Source organism: Paramormyrops kingsleyae, chromosome 25, assembly GCF_048594095.1.
Source record: "Paramormyrops kingsleyae isolate MSU_618 chromosome 25, PKINGS_0.4, whole genome shotgun sequence".
Classification (NCBI taxonomy): Eukaryota; Metazoa; Chordata; class Actinopteri; order Osteoglossiformes; family Mormyridae; genus Paramormyrops; species Paramormyrops kingsleyae.
Window position 1 is genome coordinate 5323306 of NC_132821.1, and position 27029 is coordinate 5350334.

At 47.6% G+C, this 27029-nt stretch overlaps 2 long non-coding RNA genes across 2 annotated transcripts in view; both read right to left on the minus strand.

The window, feature by feature from the left end:
• Positions 1 to 27029, minus strand: part of LOC140582923 (uncharacterized) — a 93810-nt gene that overhangs the window by 24437 nt on the left and 42344 nt on the right. The gene's annotated exons all lie outside the window — the stretch shown is intronic.
• LOC140582921 (uncharacterized) lies at positions 21883 to 23980 on the minus strand. Its single transcript, XR_011985731.1, has 3 exons — positions 23119 to 23980; positions 22551 to 22651; positions 21883 to 22142 (listed from the first exon to the last, which is right to left on the minus strand). It is a non-coding gene; the product is annotated as an uncharacterized lncRNA (long non-coding RNA).

A 27029-nucleotide genomic window follows, 5' to 3' on the forward strand; every position in this document is an offset into this window, starting at 1 on the left:
ACGCAGCTGGGTTCCGGCGAGGGACATCCTCGATCTTTCCCTCATCGCCGACTTCCATCGGTCACACCCTGATCGCCCGGCCTCGCGGCCGACCGCCCCGGAGTCCTCGGCCTCCAGGTGGCGGCCGTCAGGGGGGGGCCCTGTCACGCCTCCCCCCTCATCAAGGAGGCGACGCACCAGCAAGGACCAATAGGCATCCCTGGAGTCACCTATTTAACCGCACTGAGACAACTACCCAATGCGAAGTATTTTTTCCATGCACGTACTGAGCGCTATTCTCTCTCTCCCACAGTTACGTTCGATCCTTCTTGCCCTCCCTGAGTCTCCTGCATCTCCTACCGACCCTCCTGCCCTTCCTCCCTGCCCCTAGGTCCTTGTGTTATTTCCCCAGTGTGTGTCTACGTCTCCGGACTGATTCAACGGCTTTACGACCCTCGGCTTTCCATTCGACTATGACTTCAGCGCACGATTCGGCACAAGACACCCGGCTTGGACGACTACGGCTCACGACCTCGGAAACGGCTTACGACTCTTCTCTCTGTCTTACCGAATAAAACTAGTTGCCTGGAATTCCCTGTCTGCGTGGTTCGTGGCAGAACAGTTGACTGCCCCTCCCACCCCCAAACACTACTCCAGTCAGTCTGGCATTTGCTGCACTAGCTCGTTGCAAAATGGCTAGTAACATTAATGCAATTATCAGACCAGAAACAGAGGATCCTCCTATAACCAACAGGTCTGGAGTTTGGGAGCACTTTGGTGTCATGATCCGCTCCGTCCGCTCCTGATGTGTGCCACGCCCACCTCGTTACCTCGTGTTCAGCCCTGATTGTGATCACCTGTGTCCTGTTATGTCTAGCCCGTCTTTTGTATTTAGTCCTCGTCTTAGTCAGTCTTCCCCAGTCATTGTAGTGTCAGAGTATTGTCCGTGCTTGTCCGTCTTTGATTAATAAATCCAGTTTACCCGAAGTTCTGGCTTCGCTCACCTGCTTTCCTGCTCGCCCTCCCCGCGAATGCTGACAGAATGACAAGTCTCCCCAAAAGCACGAAGCAGCAGTCCGAGCACCACCGGCTCGGACTGCTGCAAGACTTCGTGTATTGGCAATCCCAGCCCGAGGTCCAGGAAGACCCGACAGCCCTGGAGCTGGCTAACAAGGGCACGGACCTGCTTGGTAGGGAACGCCCAGCCGGGCAGGAATACCCGCTGACGAGGGCACAGAAATGCCTTCGCCGCCTGAGCCAGCGTGTAACGAGCAGCCGGGAGAAGTGGAGCAGAGAGCTGGCGGAAGCAGCCCCAACGCTCTACCTAGGAGCCTGCTCTCTGCTCCCCGCCTGGGACGACACCGCCACTACCCGCCTGCTCGGTCCCAACAGAGAGCAGCCGCCACCGTTGGAGGGATACCCTTACCGGCCGGAGCGCTTGCACGGTAAAGGGATCAGCGCCGTAAGAGACGCTATTCCCTGGGTGCCGAGAGCCCTTTAAGGGACAGCGCCTTCTCGCCCGGCGCCCATCCTGGCACCCGTTCCGGAACTGCCTGTCTCGCCTGTCCTGCCGGCACCTGATCTACCTGTCTCGTCTGTCCTGCCGGCGCCTGAACTGCCCGAGGTGGCCGCGGTTGCGCCCCCTGCTGGCCGTGTGATGGGGGCGCCCGCTGCAGCGCCCCCTGCTGGCCGCGTGATGGTGGTGCCCACTGTGGCACCCCTGGCTGGCCGCGTGATGGCGGCGCCCGCCGCGGCGCCCCCTACTGGCCAGGAAGTGGTAGCGCATGCTGCAGCCCTGCCCCAGGTCCTGGCTTCACCTCAGCCTGCAGCGGCACCCACCAAGGCGCGCCCTGGGGGTCACGTGATGACGGCGCCCGCCGAGGTGCCCCCTGCTGACCACGTGACGGAGGCGCCCGCCACGGCGCCCCCTGCTGGCCAAGTGACTGAGGCGCCCCCCATGACGCCCCCTGTTGGCCAAGTCATGGCGGCCCTGCCCGAGGCTGCCTCTCCCGTCCTGCCCGTGGCCCTGCCTGAGGCCGCCTCTCCCATCCTGCCCGCGGCCCTGCCTGAGGCCGCCTCTTCCGTCCTGCCCACGGCCCCACCTGCGGCCGCGCCCGCGGCTCTGGCTGCCCCGCCTGCGGCCACGCCCGCAGCTCTGGCTGCCCCACCTGCGGCCACGCCTGTTGCCTCATTAGAGGCCCTGACTCCCTCGCCCTTTCCCCGGCAAGGCCAATGCCCCCCAGGACCCCGCCTGTCAGTGTCCCATAAGGGACGGGGACACAAGCGTCGGGCCCAGGTCCCGCCCGCCCTGCCCCCTGGCTCGCCCGTTCGGCCCCTGGCTGTGGCTCGGTGGCTGCCTGCGGGTCCTGCACCTCGGGGTCGGCGGTCTCCGCCGGGTCCCCCCCTGGATCCTCGGTGCCGGTCCTCGGTCTCGCCTCCGGCTCCGTGTCGGCCGCCTCTGGGCCCCCCTGCTCCGGCTGAGCGTCGGACGGCGCCTTCCCCGGCTCCGGCTGCGCCTCCGCCTGCCGCGGCTTCCCCCTCCTGCCTGCCTGCACCGGTGTCCCCTTCTGCTCCCTCCGTGTCCCCTCCGTCACTCCCTCGTCCTGTTCCCTTGGCCCCTGGGTGGTCCCCTCCTGCTCCCTCCTCCCTCTCGCCTGCGGCCCCTCCGGTCGCAGCCCATCGCCCGCCTGGGTTCCTTCAGGCTCCCCTGGTTCCTCCTCCCTTTCCCTCCGTCCCGCCTGTTTCTGCTCCTCGTCCCTCTGTGTCTCCTCCGTTCCCTTCTGGTCCCTTTCTCCCTCTTGTCTTTGCTCCTCGTCCCTCGGTGTCTCCTGTGTTCACTCCTCGCCCTGTTGTTCCTCCGTTTTCTGTCCCCTCTGTGTCTCCTTTCTCTGTCTGCCTGTCCGCGTTTCCTGTTCTTTGTCGTGTCTTGTCCTTCTTCTCGTCCCTGTTTCTGTTTTGTGTCTCGGTCCTGTTTCCTGTGTCCCGTTGATGTCTTGCTTTTGTCTTTCAGGTCCTGTTCTCTCGTCCCGTCCGTCGCCTCCTCTCGGGCGCGCCCGGTGTGCGCGCCTTTGGGGGGGGGTTCTGTCATGATCCGCTCCGTCTGCTCCTGATGTGTACCACGCCCACCTCGTTACCTCGTGTTCAGCCCTGATTGTGATCACCTGTGTCCTGTTATGTCTAGCCCGTCTTTTGTATTTAGTCCTCGTCTGAGTCAGTCTTCCCCAGACTTGTCATTGTAGTGTCAGAGTATTGTCCGTGCTTGTCCGTCTTTGATTAATAAATCCAGTTTACCCGAAGTTCTGGCTTCGCTCACCTGCTTTCCTGCTCGCCCTCCCCGCGAATGCTGACATTTGGTTTTCCTGTAAGTTATGAGGGTGATGGCAAGAGAGTGGTGGATAAAATGTGAACACACTCATCTTTCTAGAAAAAAAACTTAAAAATTGATTGAAACTGAGTTCCATATAAAACCAAAATTGTTCTTTTCTTTCTATTAGTTTACAACTACTACAAAATGACATAAATATTTTTTATCAGGAGCTTTTTGGTTTTGTTTATAAAGGAGGTTTTGTTTTATTTGCTGCTAAAAAGAAACCTCAGAAGATGGATGAAGAATAGCTTCATCATTGTTTAAAGTAAAAGAAAAAAACAAGATCATACTTTTTTGATGTTTTAATAAATAAAAAAGTGAAAAAAATCAAAGAAATTATCTGTCATTTTTTTTTGTTTTTGCTGTACCGAAAACATGCCGAACCGTGACACCACTGTGTTGTATCAAACCGAACCGTGATTTTTGTGAACCGTTACACCCCTAGTGAATGTCAGAATCTTCGTAAAAAACGTTCGTATGTGGGGTTTAAGAACAAATTTGTTCATAAGAACGGTTGGTGAATGAGGCCCATTACTTTTAAGTAAAAGTGACTGCTCTAATAAATATTTCAATAATGACGCGAAATGAACAACACCTTCCGAACTGTTTACAAGAACCTATACTCCTCAGAACAAGAACCAGATGCAGTTGATATAGAATCATTTTTAAATAATCTAGACTTACCCATATTAACCAATGAAATAGCAGATACCCTTGATGCACCATTAACATCAGAAGGACTCGATAAGTTCCTCAACCAAATGCCTAACAATAAAGTGCCCAGACCGGATGGTTTCCCTGCAGAAATCAATTAACATTTTTGAGATGTATTATCTCCAGTCTTCAACAGACAGATAGAGAAATTAAACATACATCACAAATCCCATCACATATGAGCACAGTGACCATTACAGTGTTATTGAAACCTGATAAAGACCAAACACAACCCTCCAGTTACCAGCCACTCTCACTAATGAATACAGACTTGAAAATCATTACAAAAGCTCTCGTGACTTGGTTAGAGACAATCATTCCTACTGTAATCCATCCTGATCAGACAGACTTCATCAAGACAAGACATGCCTCGGAAAACATCCGTAGATTATTTAATTTAGTCAATATTGCTCAGCATATCCATACTAAAATCATAATTACATCATTAGAAGCAGAAAAGGCATCTGACAGTCAGTTGGACATTTCTCTTTAATACATTACATAGATTTGGCTTCGGAGAGTCGTTCACCCACTGGGTTAAAATGCTGTACACCTCACCCAAAGCTACAGTGGTCACAGATGGGATCATATCACTTGCATTTACACTCCGACGGGGAAGATGGCCTGCCTGCCCACTCTCTCCTTCATTGTTTGCCATCTTCATAGAACCACTTGCGGCAGCAATATGACAGAACATTGAAATAAATGGAATTCATACCGATAACTCAACAGAAAATTCTCTATGCAGATGATATCTTGCTGTTTGTACAAAACCCTCAACCCTCACTACATGAAATTTAAATTTTATTAATACCTTTTCAAAACTATCAAACTACATAATAAACTGGAATAAACAACAAAAGATGAATCTCCCACTCTGACTAATAGGACATATTTCAACAAACAAAATAAAAATTCTCCTCCAGATTAATTACTATTTCTCAATGCTTCCTATCATACCTTCAGAAAAATTCTTTCAAACTCTGAACTCATTAATTTTCCAAAAACAAAACCGCAAAAATCAAACATTCCACATATGAAAATTAATCTCAAGGCAGATTACAAGCTCAGATTTTTCTTCATTTTTACTTAGCAAATCAACTGCAACACTTAACTAAATGGTCACACTACATGGTTAGAGCAGGAGCAGCTGTACTGTAAAAATCTCAGACGTGCAGACTTACACATTCTCAATATTTATTTAAAGAAACATAACTGCTTTAACAATACTGCCATTTGCACAATGCTGACAGCCCAGTAGAAAGCCATTAAAATCACAAACTGCACTCTCATACTCTGTAAATACACCACAATCTGGAATAATCCGAATTTACAACTTCACAATCTCACTATTCACGATCACTCACTGGAACAGAAAGGGATTACACATCTCCGCCTTCTTTTCGATAACAGTCATTTCATGACATTCAAAGACTCAACCCATAAATACGGAGTTGAGAATAGGCAATTTTTGGGTGTCACAGATGATTATCTGCATGCACTGTGGGCCTGTATACCTGCTCACAGTGTACCATGGGTGTCGCAGATGATTATCTGCATGCTATGTGGGCCTGTATACCTGTTCACAGTGCACCATGGGTGTCACAGATGATTATCTGCATGCTATGTGGGCCTGTATACCTGTTCACAGTGCACCATGGGTGTCACAGATAATTATCTGCATGTTCTGTGGGCCTGTATACCTGCTCACAGTGCACCATGGGTGTCACAGATGATTATCTGCATGCTATGTGGGCCTGTATACCTGCTCACAGTGCACCATGGGTGTCACAGATGATTATCTGCATGCTATGTGGGCCTGTATACCCAGTCACACAAAAATGTTTCTATGTTGGCTATCCTTCAAAATGTTATTTGTATCCAGGTAATCTACCATTTTCACTTGGATTATAGCTTCCATTACTTTTCCGGTTATGTGAGTTAAATTAATAATTATTTGCTGGATTACTTCTATCCCCTTTTCTCAATATGGGCATTATATTAGCATGCTAACTGTCCTGCCCCGCTTGTCCACTCCTCCCTTGTGCCACGCCCCCTCATCTACCCCGTGTGGATTCCCTATGTTCACCAGCTGTTTCCTGTTGCTGTCATTAGTTCAGTGTATTTAGTCCGCATTTCAGTTTGTTTCCCCAGTCCGGTCATTAACGTTATGTGTGTTCTATCGTGTTTTCCCCGCGAATAAAGTCGTTTGTACGTATCCACAATTCCCTTCGCCTGCTTCCGTGTTGGATCGTGACACTTCCAATCAGAAGGTATCACACCAGCAGATAAGGATTTCTGGAATAGTAAAGTTAAAGGTTGGCTAATAATATCCCTCATCTTTTAAAACTATAGGTAGTATGCCATCAGGGCCCTGTGATTCATTTATTTTGAGCTTAGCTGGGCTTTGTACCACATCAGCCTCAGTTATACATACTGTACAGTGCCCTCCGAAATTATTGGCACCCCTTTGTACAAAGGTAAGAAAAAAATCCACCTTCTGGTGAAGTTGCTTCATCTCACACTGAAAAAAAATGAGAAATTCAACCTTTCACTGAAATAAATTTATTAAAAAAAAAAAACAAAACCTTCAAGAAATAGTTATTTTTAACAAAAACACATGTGGCACCCCTGCAAATTATAGTGAACACAATGGGTTTGCCCAGATCCTGCCCATATGGGGCCCATATCGTTCAGCCCACATTTAACCCATATGGGTTTGCCCAGATCCTACCCATATGGGGCCCATATCGTTCAGCCCCATATGGGTTTGCCCAGATTCTGCCCATATGGGCCCCACATGGGTAAAATGTGAGCTGGGCCAGCCCAGATGGCCCATGTCTTTCCCATATGGGCCCCATATGGGAATGCTACCTGGGTTACGTCAGTTTGCAAACCCTACAGACTATTTACAAGGTAAAAAACTTACATACATGTAAATGTGTGTGTAGAACAGAAAATCTCACTCTGTGCAAGGGAGCTGTGTGCCCGTGATCTTCTGTGCTGAGTTCACCACACGCTGCAGAGCTCCGTTGTCCTGAACAGAGCAGCTGCTGTACCAGGATGTGATGCATCCTGTCAGGATGGATTCCACAGTACACCTGTAGAATCTGCACAGGGTTCTGGGGGACATCCGGGCTTTCCTCAGTCTCCTGAGGAAGTAGAGGCACTGTTGTGCTCTCTTGACTATTGTCGCAGTGTGACTTGACCATTTAAGGTCATTTGTGAGGGTGACTCCGAGGAACCTAAAGCTGTTGACCTGCTCCTCAGCCTCACCTCGATGTAGATGGGGCTGTGCTCTGTTGCCTGTTTGCGGAAATCCACAATCATCTCCTTAGTTTTGTTGATGTTGAGGGTGAGGTTGTTGTCCTGACACCATTCTGCCAGGAGTCTGACCTCCTCCCTATAGGCCGTCTCATCATCCTCGCTGATCAGACCTATTACGGCAGTATCGTCAGCAAACCTAAGGATGGTGTTGGAGCTGTACTTAGTCATGGGTGTAGAGAGAGTAAAGCAGGGGGCTCAGCACACTGCCCTGCAGGGTGCCAGTGCTCATGGTGATGATGGAGGAGGTTTTTCCACCAATACGCACTTGCTGAGGTCTGTCGGTGAGGAAATCCAGTACCCAGTTGCACAGTGAACAGCTAAGCCCCAGATCCAGGAGTTTAGTGATGAGCTGGGATGGAATGACGGTGTGAAATGCAGAGCTGTAGTCCACAAACAGCAGACTGGCATAACAGTTCTTGTTTTCCAGATGAGACAGGGTGGTGTGGAGTGTTATGGAGATGGCATCCTCCGTGAACCTGTTGCTACAATAGGCAAACTGGAGGGGGTCCAGACTGTCAGGGATGATGTCCTTGATGTGTTCTAGCACCAGCCTCTCGAAGCACTTCATGACTATGGGAGTAAGTGCTACTAGGCAGTAATCATTAAGGCAGTCTGTTTTATTTTTCTTAGGGACAGGGATGATGGCTGAGTGCTTGAAGCAGGTAGGGACAGATGAGACTCTCAGAGATGTATTAAAAATATCCGTAAAGACAGCAGCTAGTTGGTCGCAACATGTTTTTAAGACGCGAACTGAAACTCTGTCTGGGCCGGGTGCTTTACAGATGTTGAGTCGGGAAAAAGTCCTCTTCACGTTATCCTCGGAGAGCCTCAGGCTGGAGTCTTGCGGAGCTGTGGGGGGACGCACGGGCTTGTCCATGTTAGCGAGCTCAAAGCGAGCGAAAAACACGTTCAGCTCATCCGGGAGTGAAGCGGCGGTAAACTCCCTAGGCAGGTAAAACGGCCGGCACTTGATGATCAAACACTCCAGGTCCAGAGAGCAGCTTTGTGAGATAAGTCCCACATCCGTACACCATGCATTGTTGATGAGAAAGCATACCCCGCCACCTCTCTTTTTCCCGGAGGAGACCGACCGATCAGCGCGATAGATAGAGAAGCCGTCTGGCTGTACAGCCGGATCCGGTGTGCAGGCGGTGAGCCATGTTCCTGTGAGGCAGAAAACACAACAGCCACGCTGAAGATGAAGTCTACCACGGAGATCGTCCAATTTGTTGTCCAGAGTCTGGACATTGGCCAGGAAAATGCTACGCAGTGGATGTCGTAGTCCACGGCGTTTCGCCCTCACTTGAATCCGGCCACGCCGGCCACGTTTGATCGGGTGAGTCGCGTCCGCCACCTTGGTTTCGAGTTATTGTGACGAGCAGCCCCTGGTCGATAATTTCAAAAGCCGCGACTTGTGCCTTTGTTGCTCCGATATTTATCAGTGTTGAATGGTCGTACTTAATGAAACAGCAAACAGGCAGTACAAACAGGGACAATAACAAAAATACAGACACAAAAACAAAAAGTCTACGAGGAGCCAGTGAATACCCAGTAAGACTGACCTCAGTATCTCCAGCTTACAGTGAAAGTCCCCCAGTCCATCAGAGAGCAGCTTCACTCCTAAATCTTGCAGGTCATTGTCACTCAGGTCCAGCTCTCTCAGGGGTGAGGTGTTTGATCTGAGAGTTAAAGCCAACGTGTCACAGCATGTCTCTGTGAGATTACAGCTGTTCAGCCTGGAAAAAGAAAATATGTTAAGACACAGACACATATTTGTTAATAGTACTGACAGCAACATTAAATATATGATTGCACTTGACTGTAGTATCTTCTGTTCACCTTTTCTTGGATGCTGTTTCAATCTGTCTCTCTTCATGTTCATCATTGACTCCTCCAGTTCCACCTTCAGTTATGTAGAGTTCTGTGTAAATCTCTTTGAGAAGTGTTGGCTGTCCTTCCTTAGCTTTCCCTTCAGTTACAAACTCAAATTTCTTCTTCAGGTTCCATTTTATTCTGTCCATCATGAGTTCCCCTGAAGAAATATGGGAGGAAAATGGACAATTTCTGACCAGTATAAACACACACACACACACACATTGATCATTATTTAACTATGATAAATTATAAATGTCACATGATACAGAGTTTTTTCTGAAACACTACATACATATAGATAATAGCGTACAGCTCTTACTTTTCTCTGATACGTCACCCAGCTCACTTCCTGCTTGGTTACCTGAAATAAAAAAGAATTTCATATTAATTTCTGTCTTCAACATCAGTATGTAGCAAACTTTTCATTATTTCCCATATAATGTTATTTAATATATTTTTCAAGACCTAAAAAAGGTTACATTTTATATGAAAAACAAGAAAGGTTAAAATATGATTACATTTCTGCATGTCTGCCTTCAGTCTCTCAGCAAGGTCATTCAGGGTGATATTCATCAGGATTTCAAGTGTGACCCTAAGAGCGCCAACTTCCTTGTAGTAACTTATCATCGTGTTGGCGAGGTCTGTTCTATCCAAGTCCTTCACCTGACCCCTTGGGAGGGGCTTTAACTCTTTATACTTTGTGCGACTCAGTTTCCATTTAAACTTTTTCAGCTGTTCATCATCAAGTTCCTCCAGATACTCCAGCAAGAGGTCGGCGAGTGAGTTCTGAGTGTGCAGAATGTCAGAGATGAGTCCATGAGACTCACAGACCTGTTTATGGTCACTCACACACATGCACTGAACTTTCCGTTAACAGAAGTCAGTTTTCCTGCTCACAGTCTTATGTGGCTGCTGAAGACACCTGCTGTGATTTTTCATTACTATAGGAGACACACATGTGTTTATTTCTGCCTTATTATTTAAGCTTATTTAAACCTGTCCAATATAAACAGCAATAAAAATAGTTTAAGACCCAATAGAGCACATTAAAACAATAGGGTCAAAATTACATTTACATTTACAGCATTTGGCCGCCATAGCCAGAGCGACTGACATCAGTGCTTTAAGACTCTACAATGAATTTTTCCAGATACTAGCTCAATAAAACCAAGGCTATGAATACCATCGATCTAATACTCTGTTGGGAAAGTGTGTTTTTTATAAATGCCAGAAGTGCTAATTCAGGTATTTCTGGAAAAGGTGTGTTTTAAGTTGTCTTTTGAAGACATTCAGTGACTCAGCTGTTCAGACATCTAGGGGGAGTTCATTCCGCCAACTTGGTGCCGGAACAGAGAAGAGCCGAGAGGTGTGTCTTCCTTGTGCCTTGAGGAGTGGTGGGACCAGTCGAGCAGTGCTGGAGGACCGGAGAGATCGTGGTGCAGTGTGGGGTGTGATGAGGTCTTTTAGGTAGGATGGAGCCAGATCATTTTTGGCTTTGTATGCGAGCATCAGTGTTTTGAATCTGATGCGGGCAGCCACAGGAAGCCAGTGTAGGGAGCGCAGCAAAGGAGTGGTGTGGGAGAACTTGGGAAGGCTGAAAACAAGTCGAGCAGCTGCATTCTGAATCAGTTGGAGGGGACGAATGACGCTCAGTGGTAAACCCGCTAGAAGCGAGTTGCAGTAGTCAAGGCGGGAGATGACGAGGGACTGAACGAGTATCTGGGTAGCCTGTGTGGAAAGAAATGGACGTATCCTTCTGATATTAAACAGGAGAAACCGACAAGAGCGGGAAACGTTGGCGATATGTGAGGAAAAGGACAGACGATTGTCCATGGTAACCCCAAGGCTGCGAGCAGTAACCGAAGGACGGATCAGGGAATCAAAAATCGAATCAAAACAGACTACAAACATCATGTTAAGGCAGCATCCAATATAATTATACATATTTTAGATTAAGTTATTCTTCTCCAGCCCGTCTGTACCAATTGGTGTATGCGGTACGGTAGTAATATAATTATACATATTTTAGATTAAGTTATTCTGTTGCAGCCCGTCTGTAACATTTGGTGTAGGGCGGTACGGAAGTAATATAATTATACATATTTTAGATTAAGTTATTCTGTTGCAGCCCGTCTGTAACATTTGGTGTAGGGCGGTACGGAAGTAATATAATTATACATATTTTAGATTAAGTTATTCTGTTGCAGCCCGTCTGTACCATTTGGTGTAGGGCGGTACGGTATGGAAGTAGCCTGGGGAAGAGCACTGTGGAGAGGAAGCTTTTTGTCTGATATGTTCAGCAACCTTCAGCTGAAAATCGCTACTCAGCTTAAGCTTCCCTGCCGTTCAGTGTCTGGTATTTATGGATAAAATGCATCAAATGCCGAAATGCTGTAGCCAAACCTCTTGGTGAGCCATTGCTTAGATGTTTATGGCTGTAAGGAAACCAGGTCCTGTGTATCAGTCTGACTCTGTAATGAAAACCAAAAGTAATGTTAGCTTTATATTCAAAAGTCAGTTTAGTAGCTGTAATATCTTACAACCAAAGCAAACTGGTCAGTTTTTACTAACACAGACAGTTTACAGTCGCTGGCAAAGATACGTCCACTGATCATTTGGACTCATAACTATGGGCCATATTTCACCCTGTGTTTAAGTAAAAAAAAAAGATATAGCCATTACACTGCATGTTCCTTCCATATTCAATTGGTACTTTGCAAATTAAACTATATGCTTTTCTATCAGTGTATTCAGTGCTTGAAGTGGGTCAGTACTCACAGGTATGCAGTACCAGCACCTCTTTGTTTTTCTCTTCAGAGTACCAGCACCTCACAGTATCTGCTGAGAGTACTGGCACCTGGCACTGAATAACAATAAAATAGAATAGAAGCTTTATTGTCATTGTATATAAAATACACAACAAAACTAGGCGTGCGGCTACTGTTCAATGCAATAAAGAATCAGAAAAATACAGTCAAACAAATAAATACTTGTCTGTGTTTGCATATGTAATAAACAGCCAACTAACAGAGGCAAGTAGCAAAAATCAATCCTTGGGAAGAATAAGATGAATAGAAATGGATTAGCATTATTAAACTGGGTTTGGTCACCATACCTCAAGAAGGACATTGCTGCCTTGGAAAAGGTGCAACGAAGAGCTGATTCCTGGTCTTAGAGGAAAGCCTTGAGCAAAGGAGACTAAGGTCTATAAGATTCTAACGGGTCTGGATGCTGTTCAGCCAAATGACTATTTCAATATTAGTCTAAATACTAGAACTCGTGGCCATAAGTGGAAATTAGTGGGAGAACATTTTAAAACAAATTTGAGGAAGCACTTCTTTACACAGCGTGTAGTTAGAGTATGGAATAGTCTTCCTGCTAGTGTAGTGGAAGCTAAAACCCTGGGTTCCTTTAAATCAGAGCTAGATAAGATTTTAACAACTCTGAGCTATTAGTTAAGTTCTCCCCAAACGAGCTTGATGGGCCGAATGGCCTCCTCTCGTTTGTAAATTTCTTATGTTCTTATGTTTTACAATCACTAAAGACTCCCCTCCCCTCCTGGAGCCGACACCTTATCGTGGTGGAGGGGTTTGCGTGTTCCAGTGATCCCAGGAGCTAAGTTTCCCGGGGCTTTATGCCCCTGGTAGGGTCACCCAAGGCAAACAGGTCCGGGGTGAGGAACCAGACGAAGTTCGGCTCAAAAGACCCCGTATGATGAGAAAAATATTGGAAACACGTTTTCCCTTGCCCGGACGCGGGTCACCGGGGCCCCCCCCTGGAGCCAGGCCTGGGGGTGGGGCTCGATGGCGAGCGCCTGGTGGCCAGGCCTATACCCATAGGGCCTGGTCGGGCACAGCCCGAACAAGGCACGTGGGTCCCCCTTCCAATGGGCTCACCACCCGTAGGAGGGGCCATAGGGGTCGGGTGCATTGTGAGCTGGGCAGTGGCCGAAGGCGGGGACCTTGGCGGTCCGATCCTCGGCTGCAGAAGCTAGCTCTTGGGACATGGAATGTCACCTCTCTGATGGGGAAGGAGCCTGAGCTGGTGCGCGAGGTTGAGAAATTCCGGCTAGACATAGTCGGGCTCACCTCGACGCACGGCTTGGGCTCTGGAACCAGTCTCCTTGAAGGTGGTTGAACCCTATTCCACTCTGGAGTTGCCTGTGGGGAGAGGCGCCGAGCGGGGGTGGGCATACTTATTGCCCCCTGGCTGGGCGCCTGCACATTGAGGTTTACCGCGGTGGACAAGAGGGTAGCCTCCCTTCGCCTTCGGGTGGGGGGACGGGTTCTGACTGTTGTTTGCGCATATGCGCCGAGCGGCAGTTCAGAGTACCCACCCTTTTTAGAGTCTCTGGAAGGGGTGTTGGAGAGCATTCCTGTAGTTGTGTCGTCGGACTTGCGGCCGCATGTCTTGGACACTCAGGTGAAGAGAGGGGCGGAGCTGTCAACTGATCACTACCTGGTGGTGGGTTGGCTCCGCTGGTGGGGGAGGAAGCTGGCCAGGCCTGGCAGGCCCAAGTGTATAGTGAGGGTCTGCTGGGAACGTCTGGCTGAATCCCCTGTCAGGAGGAGTTTCAACTCCTACCTCCGGCAGAACTTTTCCTATGTCCCGGGGAAGGCGGGGGACATTGATTCCGAATGGGCCATGTTCCGCGCCTCCATTGTGGAGGCGGCTGACCGGAGCTGTGGCCGTAAGGTAGTCGGTGCCTATCGTGGCGGCAATCCGCGAACCCGCTGGTGGACACCAGTGGTGAGGAATGCCGTCAAGCTGAAGAAGGAGTCCTATCGGGCCTATTTAGCCTGTGGGACTCCAGAGGCAGCTGACGGGTACCGGCAGGGCAAGCGGGATGCAGCTTCGGCGGTCGCTGAGGCAAAAACTCGGGTTTGGGAGGAGTTTGGCGAGGCCATGGAAAACGACTTCCGGACGGCTTCGAGGCGATTCTGGTCCACCATCCGGCGGCTCCGGGTGGGAAAGCGGTGCAACATCAACACTGTTTATGGTGGGGATGGGGTGCTGCTGACCTCAACCCGGGATGTTTTGGGTCGGTGGAGGGAGTACTTCGAAGACCTCCTCAATCCCACCAACACGCCTTCCGATGTGGAAGTATGGGGACTTGGGTGTGGACTCCCCTATCTCGGGGGCGGAGGTGATTAAAAAGCTCCTCGGTGGTTGAGCCCCAGGGGTGGATGAGATCCGCCCAGAGTTCCTGAAGGCTCTGGATGCTGTGGGGCTGTCTTGGTTAACACGCATCTGCAGCATCGCGTGGACATCAGGGGCAGTGCCTCTAGACTTTCAAGAAAGGGGACCAGTGGGTGTGCTCCAACTATAGGGGGATCACACTCCTCAGCCTCCCTGGTAAGGTCTATTCGGGGGTTCTGGAGAGGAGGGTCCACCGGATTGTCAAACCGCGGATTCAGGAGGAGCAGTGTGGTTTTCGCCCCGGCCGTGGAACAGTGGACCAGCTCTATACTCTCTGCAGGGTTCTGGAGGGTTCATGGGAGTTTGCCCAACCGGTCTACATGTGTTTTGTGGACTTGGAGAAGGCATTCGACTGTGTCCCTCGGGGAGTCCTGTGGGGGGTGCTCCGGGAGTATGGGGTGCCGGGCTTCCTTTTAAGGGCTGTTCGGTCCCTGTATGACCGGTGCCAGAGTCTGGTCCGCATGAGCGGCAATAAGTCGGACTTGTTTCCGGTGAGGGTTGGACTCCGTCAGGGCTGTCCTTTGTCAACGATTCTGTTCATAACTTTTATGGACAGAATTTCTAGGTGCAGCCAGAGCGTTGAGGGTGTCCGGTTTGGTGACCTCAGGATTAGGTCTCTGCTTTTTGCAGATGATGTGGTCCTGTTGGCCTCATCGGACCGTGACCTTCGGCTCTCGCTGGGACAGTTTGCAGCCGAGTGTGAAGCAGTTGGGATGAGAATCAGCACCTCCAAATCCGAGACCATGGTCCTCAGCCGGAAAAGGGTAGAATGCTCTCTCCGGGTCGGGGATGGGATCCTTCCGCAAGTGGAGGAGTTTAACCCCCTGGGGTCTGAGGCATGTTTTCCACTTTCGGGGTAGTCTGACATGCCTTGACATTTTAAAATATTTCACCTATCTAAAAAACATTTATCCCAAAGTGATACATTTGCTTTTATTCAGCACAAACTCAGCACCAATAATCTGAGACCTCTTAGAATGTTATTATTCTATTTTTTGTTAAAATCAACTTTAAACATATACTTTTCAAAAACCTATTTTCAGACATGCTGAGAAATTGTAAAAAATCACATTATAGACATTTCTAGGTAAGACTTTTGAGCTCTGAAACTTATAGACACAGGGGTTGGCTACACATAGGTGAAAGTGACATTCTGAAATTTTATGTAGTTTGATTACTAAAGTGTTAGTACTTTAGAGTGACACTCTTTTTCTCAAAGTCAGTGGCCTTCACAATGAATATTGATGAGATAGGTGTCCTCACACCTGTAGTACTTTGCATGCTGTCAATGGCCCATCAGTCTGGAATGTCACTGCATCCCACACCCATCACTTTGGAAAAGCAGTTTGAAACGCAAGAAAAGCAGCAACAATAAAATCCCTTTCACAATTTATTGGTAGATGGAATGAAAAATGAAAAACTGTTACTATATAAATATAGAAAGCGATAAATATGATGCAGTGACTATTATTAACGCTCTGGGGACGAGGGCATCGTGGACCGCGTATCTTTCTCGTGTATTTCAGTTTATATCTCGCTGAAATCATTATGTAAAATCATGAAAAAAATACTGACTAAATCCGTTATCTGTCTTCTTTTCAAAACTTCCATTGTCAGAAGTATTAAAGTTTTTTAAATTAGGTTAAATAGGCAAAAAAGCAAATCGTGTCACCTTTCTTTGTTTTACTTGTATCGCGAGCGTTTAGGACCGCTCTCAGCGGAAGATCGCTATTCACGTTGTAAATACACTGCGTTTGAATCGGCGATCACGTGATTGCAGGCACACAGGCTTAGCCCACTGAGCCATGAACGCAGGTATGAGCTTCGCTGCTGAAAGTGGCAACACTGGCGCAAAGCTTCAGCGGCAGAGACGTATCCGTGTGCTATATTGTAGCCGATCAGTATAAACACTACCCAGACATGTGCTCTTGTTTATTTCGGTCACAATGGGCGTATTCACATATTTCTTTACCCAATACTAACTGTCGGATTATCATGTTATTATCATGCGAATAGCGCGATTTACAAGTGGGTGGGCCATCAGAGCCGCTTCGAGACGCAGACACTCTTGTTCATTCAATTCGTATCACGAAGCTGTAAAAATATATTTAGTTTCTACCTATATATATTTGAAAAGTAGACCGTCCAAGGTTTCTGAGAGTATTTTTTAAATGTGTATATGACAAAAACTCGCGGAGTTATTTTTTTGCGAAATTTCTGTCAGATCCCGCCGGCGGGACCGCCGACCGCCGGGATTAAGTATTCAGAGATTCAGAAGGTCTTTCCTTCCAGCCGCTGTCAGACTCTACAACAAAGTCCTTGCAGCTGACCATACACACATAGGCTAACAAACACACACATCCAATACCCCATGGTAGTTTCTATATTCAATTTTTCAATATTCAATATTTCAATATTTCTATTTATATTTCTATATATCAATATTTCCATTTATATTATACATTTATATTTTTTAATCACTCATCCATGTTTATGTTTCCAGATTGTTTGTATAGTGTATGTTTTATACTGTACTGTTGGTATAGTTTTTATTATATTGTTTTTCATTTTTGCTGCTCTTATCTTGTACTGTCCTCTTTCTGCCGTGATGATGCAATTTCCCGCTTGTGGGACTAATAAAGGATTATCTTATCTTATCATCATCTTATCTTATCTTAGCTTAGCTTAGCTTAACTTTCCTTGGGTTGACTTGCCTGAGTGCACATCTCACTTGGTGTTCCTGCAGAGTCAGTGTGTGAGTGCTGGAGGCTGGGGGGGGCAGTGTGACTGTGTCTGACCTGTGTGTCTCAAAGCAAGCAAAGAAGCTGTTTAGCTCCCCTGCCAGTAGGGCGTCTGCATTAACAGTAGCGGTCTTGCTGCCCTTGAAGTATGTGATCTGCTGTATTCCCTGCCACACCCGCCCTGGTTACTGTCTGTGAAGTGGTCCTACATTTTCAGTTTCTGTGCCGTCTTGGCAGCTTTGATGCCCCTCCTCGGGCACAACCCGAAAAAGGCACGCAGGACTGTCCCCAGGTTGGCCCACCACCCACAAGAGAAATGTCAGGGGTTTGATACATTGTGGATTGGGTGGCGGCCAAGGGAGGCCCTGGCAGTCCGATCCCCGGCTGACGAAACTGGCTTTCGGGACATGGAATGTCACCTCTCTGGTGGGGAAGGAGCCTGAGCTTGTGCGTGAGGTTGAGAGATATCGACTAGATGTAGTTGGGCTCACCTCAACGCATAGCTTGGGTTCTGGAACCAATCTCCTGGAGAGGGGCTAGACACTCTTTTCTTCTGGAGTTGCGGCAGGTGAGCGACACCAGGCTGGGGTGGGGCTACTGGTAGCCCCACAGCTCGGTGCATTAACAACAGAGTTTACCCCAGTGAACGAGAGGGCTGTATCCCTGCGCCTTCAGGTCGGGGATAGGTCTCTGACTGTCATCTGCACTTATGCGCCAAATGACGGTTCAGAGTACCTGGCCTTATTGGACTCCCTTAGTGGTGTGCTGGTTAGCGTGCCACGAGGGGATTCCATCGTTTTGCTGGGGGACTTCAACGCTCTCGTGGGCAATGACAGTGTGACCTGGAGGGGGGTGATTGGGAGGAACGGCCTCACTGATCTGAACCTGAGTGGTGTTCTGTTATTGGACTTCTGTGCAATGCATGGTTTGTCCATAACAAACACCATGTTCGAGCATAAGGGTGTCCATACGTGTACATGGTATGAACATGCCCGGAGCTACAGGTCAATGATCGATTTCATAATCGTATCATCTGATCTGCAGCCTTCCACCTTGGACACTCGGGTAAAGAGAGGGGCAGAGCTGTCAACTGATCACCACCTGGTGGTGAGTTGGCTGAGGTGACGGGGGAGGAAGCCGGTCAGACCTGGTAGGCCTAAGATACATCTACCCTGCCTCAGATACATCTACAGTATAGGCACTGCCTTTGAGACATCTGAGGGCACAGAGCCCGAGGGTGCTGGGGGGGACTTGCCCATCACTGGGGCTGAGGTAGGCAGGGTGGTTAACCCTCTGGAGTCTAGGGGTAGGGAACACACTTTCACTGACTGGGGCATGGTCACACATTTCATTCAATATCATAAACTTAATTCATGGCAAATAAATTATTTCTTATATATTTGTTTTGGCATTAAACTCATCTTTATCTTAGTGTACTTTGTAAATATGTCAGATTTATGTTAAGTTTGTAATTTGACATCAAAGTATAGACATTGCAAAATGCAGCTTGGAACAATTGCAGACACATTACAAAAGTACATAGTAAGCAATGCTGGCAGTTTGTTTTGGTCACAGATATCTGATCACCAAAGTCTTGGCTACATGAAGATGACTAAATGGTATAGTTGCAACATTCAGTTGGATTTATAAATAAGAAAAACCGAACTCATGTCACTATTTCTGGCTCCTTTCATTGAATATCCCAGCAAACATTTGGACGTTTGATGACCGTTGAAATGACGTCCCTCCGACACGTCCCGTCATGGTTGAAAAATAGTTCCGAAATGAAAGTTGAACGGACATCTTTGACGTCAACTTGCCGTGTATTCGACGTCTTTCCGGCGTCTTTTCTGGACGTCTAATGCGTCGTCGTCTGGATGTTTTTAAGATGCGTTTCTGCGTTATGTCAGTGTACTTATTAGCCTGAATATAAATGTCCTTATTGTGAAATGCACATCAGAATATAAATGGTTCAAAAAACGTCCAAAATCAGTCCAGTCAGACCTCAACGTCTATACAACGTTTAATCGACGTTTACATTACAAAACATTTCTTATTTGTATTAAATAAGAAAAAAATTTATAACATATACATACATATAAATATACAAATATATATAATATATTTAAATATTTGTGTGCATTATACAGTATATAAACACATACATACACATATACATGTCACACCCTGCTCTGTCCGCTCCTGATGTGTGCCACGCCCCCTCATTATCCACGTGTGCTTTCCCGATCGTGCCCAGCTGTTCCTTGTTAGTTTGGCTTGTCTGCTGTATTTAGTCCGCGTCTGAGTATGTTACCCCAGATCCGTCATTAATGTTCGTTGGTGTCTCTGTCCTGTCCGGAATAAACCCTGTTGGCCTGCAATCTCGGCTTGCTTCGTGTGCTTCCCGGTTCGCTCGCTCACCCCATCACAACAGAATGACGGATCTCTCCAACGCACCTCCGCCGGTCGATGACCAACACATCGACCTGCTCCACGAGGTGCTCTACTGGCTCCACCAGCCGGAGGTCCGGGAGGACTCCGGACTGCTGGTTTTAGCCAGCAAGAGCGGGACCCTCCTCCAGGAGGTCACGCCGCTCACAGCAGCGCCTGTCATGGCGGAGGTTCGAGAGAACCTCCGGCGGCTCGTCAAGGGGGTAACAGAGAAACGGCTCCAGCCGCTCACGCTCCCTGTGGCAACCCCGCCTCCATTGACTGGTCCCGGCCGCAAGAAAAAGAAGAAGCGGAGGGGGAAAGGGGAAGCTGCTTTTGGGGGCCTGCTCCTTACTCCCCGCCGGGGGATGACATCGCCGCTGCACCGCCTGCAGCAACAGCGGCTGCTGACGCCGCACTGCCCGCGGCTGCGCTGCCTGCTGCAGCTGCCGCCGCACTGCCCACGGCTGCGCTGCCTGCTGCAGCTGCCGCCGATCTGCCCGCGGCTGCGCTGCCTGCTGCAGCTGCCGCCGATCTGCCCGCGGCTGCGCTGCCTGCTGCAGCTGCCGCCGATCTGCCCGCGGCTGCGCTGCCTGCTGCAGCTGCCGCCGATCTGCCCGCGGCAGCGCTGCCTGCTGAAGCTGCCGCCGCTCTGCCCGAGGCTGCGCTGCCTGCAGCTGTCGCCTCTCTGCCCGCGGCACCGCATGCTGCAGCTTCTGCCGCTCTGCCAGCAGCTACGCCTGCCCCGCCTGTCCTGTCTGACCCGCCTGTCCTGTCTGACCCGCCTGTCCTGCCTGTGGTCCCTACTGCTGACCGCACGCCCGAAGAGGCCGCTCTGCCAACTGCACCGCCTGCAGCTCCGGCCGTCGCCACTCTGCCCGAGGTACTCGCTGGGGCGGCCCCTGCTGGTCGCTTGCCCAGCTCGCCTGACCTGCCCGTCCTGTCCTGCTCACCAGCAGCCACGCCCGCAGCAGCCCCTGCTGATGCTGCCGCGCTGCTTACGGCGGCCCCTGCGGACCGCTCGCCGGCCCTGCCCGTCTCACCGGTCCAGCCCGGCTCGCCTGTCGGCACTGCAGCCACGCCCGCGACTGCCATCACCGCTCTGCCTGCAACTGCTGTCGCTGCTCTGCCTGCAGCACCGCCTGCAGCACCGCCTGCAGCTGGCTGCTTGCCTGAGGTGCCCACGGAGGCGCCCCCTGCTGGCCGCGTGATGGCGGCGCCCCCTGCTGGCCGAACGCCCGTGGCGCCCGCCGAGGCGTCCCCTGCTGGCCGAGTGACTGTGGCTGCCTGCGGGTCCTCCGGCTCGGGGTCGGCGGTCACCTCCGGGTCCCCCCCTGGTTCCTCGGTGCCGGTCCTCGGTCCCGCCTCCGTGTCGGCCGCCTCCGGGTCCCCCTGCTCCGGCTTGGCGTCGGACGGCGCCTTCGCCGGCTGCGCCTCCGCCTGCCGCGGCTTCCCCCTCCTGCCTGCCTGCACCGGTGTTCCCTCCTGCTCCCTCCATGTCCCCTCCGTCACTCCCTCGTCCCGTTCCCTTGGTCCCTGGGTGCTCCCCTCCGGCTCCCTCCTTCCTCTCGCCTGCGGCCCCTCCGGCCGCTGCCCGTCGCCCACCTGGGTTCCCTTGGGCTCCCCTGCTTCCTCCTCCCTTTCCCTCCATCCCGCCTGTTTCTGCTCCTCGTCCCTCTGTGCCTCCTCCGTTCCCTTCTGGTCTTTGCTCCTTGTCCCTCGGTGTCTCCTGTGTTCACTCCTTGCCCTGTTGTTCCTCCGTTGTCTGTTCCTTCTGTGTCTCCTTTCTCGGTCTGTGTGTCTACCTTCCCGGTTCTTTGTCGTGTCCTGTCTTTCGTTTCGTCCTTGTTCTGTGTTTCGGTCTTGTTCCCTGTTCTTCGTTGATGGTTTTGTCTTTCAGGTCCTGTTCCCCGGTCTCGTCTCGTCCGTCGCCTCCTCTCGGGCGCGCCCGGAGTGCGCGCCTTTGGGGGGGGGTTCTGTCACACCCTGCTCCGTCCGCTCCTGATGTGTGCCACGCCCCCTCATTATCCACGTGTGCTTTCCCGATCGTGCCCAGCTGTTCCTTGTTAGTTTGGCTTGTCTTCTGTATTTAGTCCGCGTCTGAGTATGTTACCCCAGATCCGTCATTAATGTTCGTTAATGTTCGTTGGTGTCTCTGTCCTGTCCGGAATAAACCCCGTTGGCCTGCAATCTCGGCTTGCTTCGCGTGCTTCCCGGTTCGCTCGCTCACCCCATCACAACAATACAAATATAAAAGTATACAACATTTTTAAACAAAGGCTAAATATACAGTAGAACTGTACTGTAAATAGTAACAATTAAACATTAGTTAAACAAGAACGAAAAGAACAAGAACAAGAACATGAACACACACATGAATTATTTCTGTCAACGGGCTCATTTCCTATATCCCCCACCCCCAGCTCTTCCTGGAGCATGTTTTAAGTGTTCAGCCATTGCTGCCTCAATCTCGGAGTCTGTTGCATTTGCGCTCCATCTTTTTACTGCATCTGAGGGAATTGAATATAAAAATAAAAAAAAAATTACAAAAGGGCAAAATTGTCTTTATGATCCTAAATTAAAAATACATCTTGGAACAACATTATCAGTTTCATTAACGAAACATTAGAAAAAAGTAATCAACATGCATTACACGACATTTTTCTGTTGAATAATCTTTGGTTAATAAAAGATGTTCTGCATTAAATGTGTGCTAGGTGAATGAAAAAATAGCATGTCCCCTTCCCCTTCAAAACCACTGTGGTTGAGCAAGTTCCATAAGTAGGTGTGTAACTGTGTGAAAGTAAACAGGACATTTCTGTGGTCTTTAAGACAATATTCCTTCAATAGATAAAAGGTACCAATAAAAAAATAAAAAAATAAAAGTACAAAATTTCACGTCATAAGGCTAAAATTACCTTGAATTATATTGAATATGATTGTATCTCTAAATGGCTTCTTTTGCAGTTGGCCACCACCCCTCATGTTGAATTTTGCCATTAAGGCATTCGACATGATTCTGTGAAAGAAATTACTCAGGATTACTTCACTATCAGGAAAATTTACATGTAATGTCAATATTACAATTATTGTAGTTGTAATATTATCAGCATGTTACTTGCATGCAATGTTAAATCATACACTTTAACAACCACTCATCTGTCAGGTAACAAGTTCCCTGAACTATGTTCTTATCCATATCCACATTTTTTGAGACAACTAATTAGTCATTAATGGCTTACACTGAAATTGTGTTTTGATTTTTTGGTTCAGTCTGGCAGACTAAGTCAGTAGACATCTAAAACCTTCTGAACTAGAAAATAGGCATGTATGTGAGGAGATATAATGTGTGAAAGATAAAATCGGTAATAAAAAAAAATAAATACCCAAAGCTGGGTTTCTTATTTTGGCCAGAATATACATTTACATATACATTTTATTTCTGAATTATGCAGCAATACAAACAATGCAAGGTAAAATACATACCTGTTCATGACTTTATTGACACAGTCCCTGAGAGAAGATCCCCCAACTCTGGACAGTTGCTGAACCTAAATGTGACATCACAATCTGTAATATGATGATATTAAAGCACAGTTCAACTTTCCCTGGCAGTGTCTCTTTTGAAAAGTGTTCAAGAACATAACACTCAATACCATAATAAATATACTGTCCATTGCATTTATTTTGAACTGGCACTCCTTGTGGAGTTTCAAGAAGAGTTCTAGCGTCTTTGGGAAGTCTATGGCCATGACGTCTGAGCACATCCAGAAGCTCATTTAATGCCTTGTGGGTCTGGTTTGTAGCAGTAGCCCAACTAGCCAAGTCCTTGTGAAGAGATGGTGTTTCAACAATTGAACGTGAAGCCTCATCCAACTGCTCAGACTCAGTTTCAGTAGAATCAGTATCATAATTGTATTCTTCTTCATGTCTAATTGACACCACTGCTGTGCTAACAGAAGAACTACAGGCCACCACAGGATGTATTTCGTCGTGTGTTGATCCCTCCGTGAGGGGACTGCCCTCTCCCGCCAAGGCTGGCTCCACTGACCCCTCAGAATCAGAGCTGCTATCATATTCCACTAAGGAATCAACCTTTGCCCTTCGTCGTCTCCACTTCCTCTGGTAGGACATGTTTAGCAAATCTAAAATTACAAAATTATTTTAAAGTAGTTACTGAAAACATCCATGTTAAAATTCATTTACAGACGCCAGCCCATGTTATTCTTGAGCTCTTCCTACATTTTGCTCAACATTTCACAGTCTCTTTCAGGTAATTTACTTTTTGAAAAATCTCAAAAGGCTACATTGAACAGTAAAACTTACTGGATCATTAAAACATACTGGTATGCTATTATTGACTGCATTTCATAGCTACTACAATATTTACCATTTGCTTGGGTTTTAACAAATTTTTTTTTTTTACTTTATTTAAAAGATCTTTCACTAAACATCTCGCTTTAAAGTCAATTTAAGCAGTTACAACAGCACTTCTTACCCTACCAAACGCACTACTGATTTGCCCTCCCCCACTCCAATCTTATCTTATCTGAAATGATATCTTCCAGCTTCTGATTGACTGAACACACCTGATCCAGGTAACCAGCAGTGGGTAGGGCAGGGATAATTAGAAAACAATTAGGCCAGGTGTCCTTGAGGACCAGGGTTGGGAACCCCATATCTATTACACCATGTTCCTGCAGTAGCATGAAACTGCTCTGCTCATTTGTAATTATTTTTTAAGGCAGTGAAACAAAATCCAGGAAACTTAACATTTTGGGGACTTGGTCATTTTGCTATCAGTTTTCCACCAAGAAGTTTGCTCAACTGCATAAAATAGCTCAACTTAAGTGTAGAGACCGCATGGGGCTTTATACCTGCGAACTCATGCTAACAGAGTGTGTTTTTAGGAGCAGCCTAACGTTAACACTACTAACTTTTAGCCTGCTAGTTAATTTTAGCCAAACTCAAACTACATTTTAGTTCCTTCATGTCAAACGTAAAATTTATAAAACAATACAAAATGGACTTACCCAACAGTAGTTTTTTATATAGATATATCACAATTTCACAGTGGATTTAATAAAGGATCATGATGGACTGTAAATGCACGTGTAAAGGACGTCACATAGTGGACCTTCGCTCACACATGCACTCACTATTAAAATGCACTTAGCTAAAACTCAAAGTGACAGCTATACATGCAACCCCAGACAACTGTAGACATGTACAAATGTATCTGAATGCATTTTTAGGCAATGTTCTGTGTCACATATTTTTACCGATTTATGCCGTCTTACCTCGACTGTTTTTGGCCGGGGACACAACGTCGCCGTCGGACCAATGTTTGCTGGGTTATTGTGAAATATGTATATATTTTTTTCAAAGTCAGTATTTATTTCATAATGCCGTTTTTCATCATTTCATGATGCCTTATTTCATCATTTCATGACGCTGAATGATGAAATACTTTACTTTTCCCGCTTTACTGCAAAATAGAAGTCGTTCTGCGCTCACAAGAGCGCTAAAAATATATGAAATCATATTTCACAATAAGTAAATTTATATAACAGAATGCAATATATTTCACAATAATGAGCTGTATTTCACAATATCATTCTCATATATTTCATAATACATAATACACCTTGGAGTTCCATACAGATGTGTCTTACCTTCAGATTAATTATGTGGACATATTGGTTTGCAAAAAAGTCAGCAATGCGATTATTAAACAATGTACACAACTAAACAATGCTAAATACTACTTACCTTAAACTTTAAACTTGTCCACAACGACGTGCAGTTTCTCACAACTGCTTTACTGCAAAATGGAAGTCGTTCCCGCACTCACAAGAGCGCATGCGCGACAGTGTCGGCTTTTTTTTTTTTTTTTTTTTTTTAGCGCTACGGCAACCGAACTTGGCCAAACCACACACCGGATGTGCATCGGCAAATTGTGATTATGGGGATTTGCTTACGTGTAGCAGTTTATTTTTGGACATTTTAAAACATTAAAATTACAATAGCATGAGCTACAATATGCACCAGAATAGACGCTGACAATGTTTACATGGAATTGACGATCTGTCTACAAATGTCCAAAAGTCGCCTACCTGGACGTTCAGCTTGAACAACATATCTACGTCCAAGAGGGGTCAGAGTTAGACGTGCAGATACTGCACCTGATTTGCACGTTGTGTAGACATCCAGATATGGTTCTGGACCGACCGACCCCATCTAGACATGATCTGCACGTCTGATGGACGTCTCATGTTTGGTGGGCTCGTACCAAGCGGTTCAATAGGAATACGCATATCGTTACACCTCTACTGATCAGGGTGAGACTGTCCCCTACAGTAAGCACTACAGACACTGATCATGGTGAGACTGCCCCCTACAGTAAGCACTACACACACTGAGCTGGGTGAGACTGCCCTCTACAGTAAGCACTACACACACTGAGCTGGGTGTGACTGCCCTCTACAGTAAGGATTACACACACTGAGCTGGGTGAGACTGCCCCCTACAGTAAGTACTACACACATTGATCTGGGTGAGACTGCCCTCTACGGTAAGCACTACACACACTGAGCTGGGTGTGACTGCCCTCTACAGTAAGCACTACACACACTGAGCTGGGTGAGACCGCTCTCTACAGTAAGCACTACACACACTGATCAGTAGGGGTGTAACGGTTCACAAAAATCACGGTTTGGTTCGATATGACACAGTGGTGTCACGGTTCGGTATGTTTTCGGTACAGCAAAAATAATTAAAACATCAAAAAAGTATGATCTTGTTTTTTTCTTTTACTTTAAACAATGATGAAGCTATTCTTCACCCATCTTCTGAGGTTTCTTTTTAGCAGCAAATAAAACAAAACCTCCTTTATAACCAAAACCAAAAAGCTCCTGATAAAAAATTTTTATGTAATTTTGTAGTAGTTATAAACTAATAGAAAGAAAAGAATAATTTTGTTTTTATATGGAACTCAGTTTCAATCAATTTTTAAGTTTTTTTTCCAGAAATATTAGTGTGTCCACATTTTATCCACCACTCTCTTGCCATCACCCTCATAACTTACAGGGAAACCAAAGTGCTCCCAAACTCCAGACCTGTTGGTTATAGGAGGATCCTTTATTTCTGGTCTGATAATTGCATTAATGTTACTAGCCATTTTGCAACGAGCTAGTGCAGTAAATGCCTGACTGACTGGAGTAGTGTTTGGGGGTGGGAGGGGCAGGCAACACGTTGCCTGTCACGTCGTTTGGGCTGCCTTGTTGAGCGTAGTAGCACTGAAAACAGTATATTTTATATATACTTTATTCTCTTTTATTTTTTTTTTCAAATATAACCCTCTGGAGTCTAGGGGTAGGGAACACACTTTCACTGAC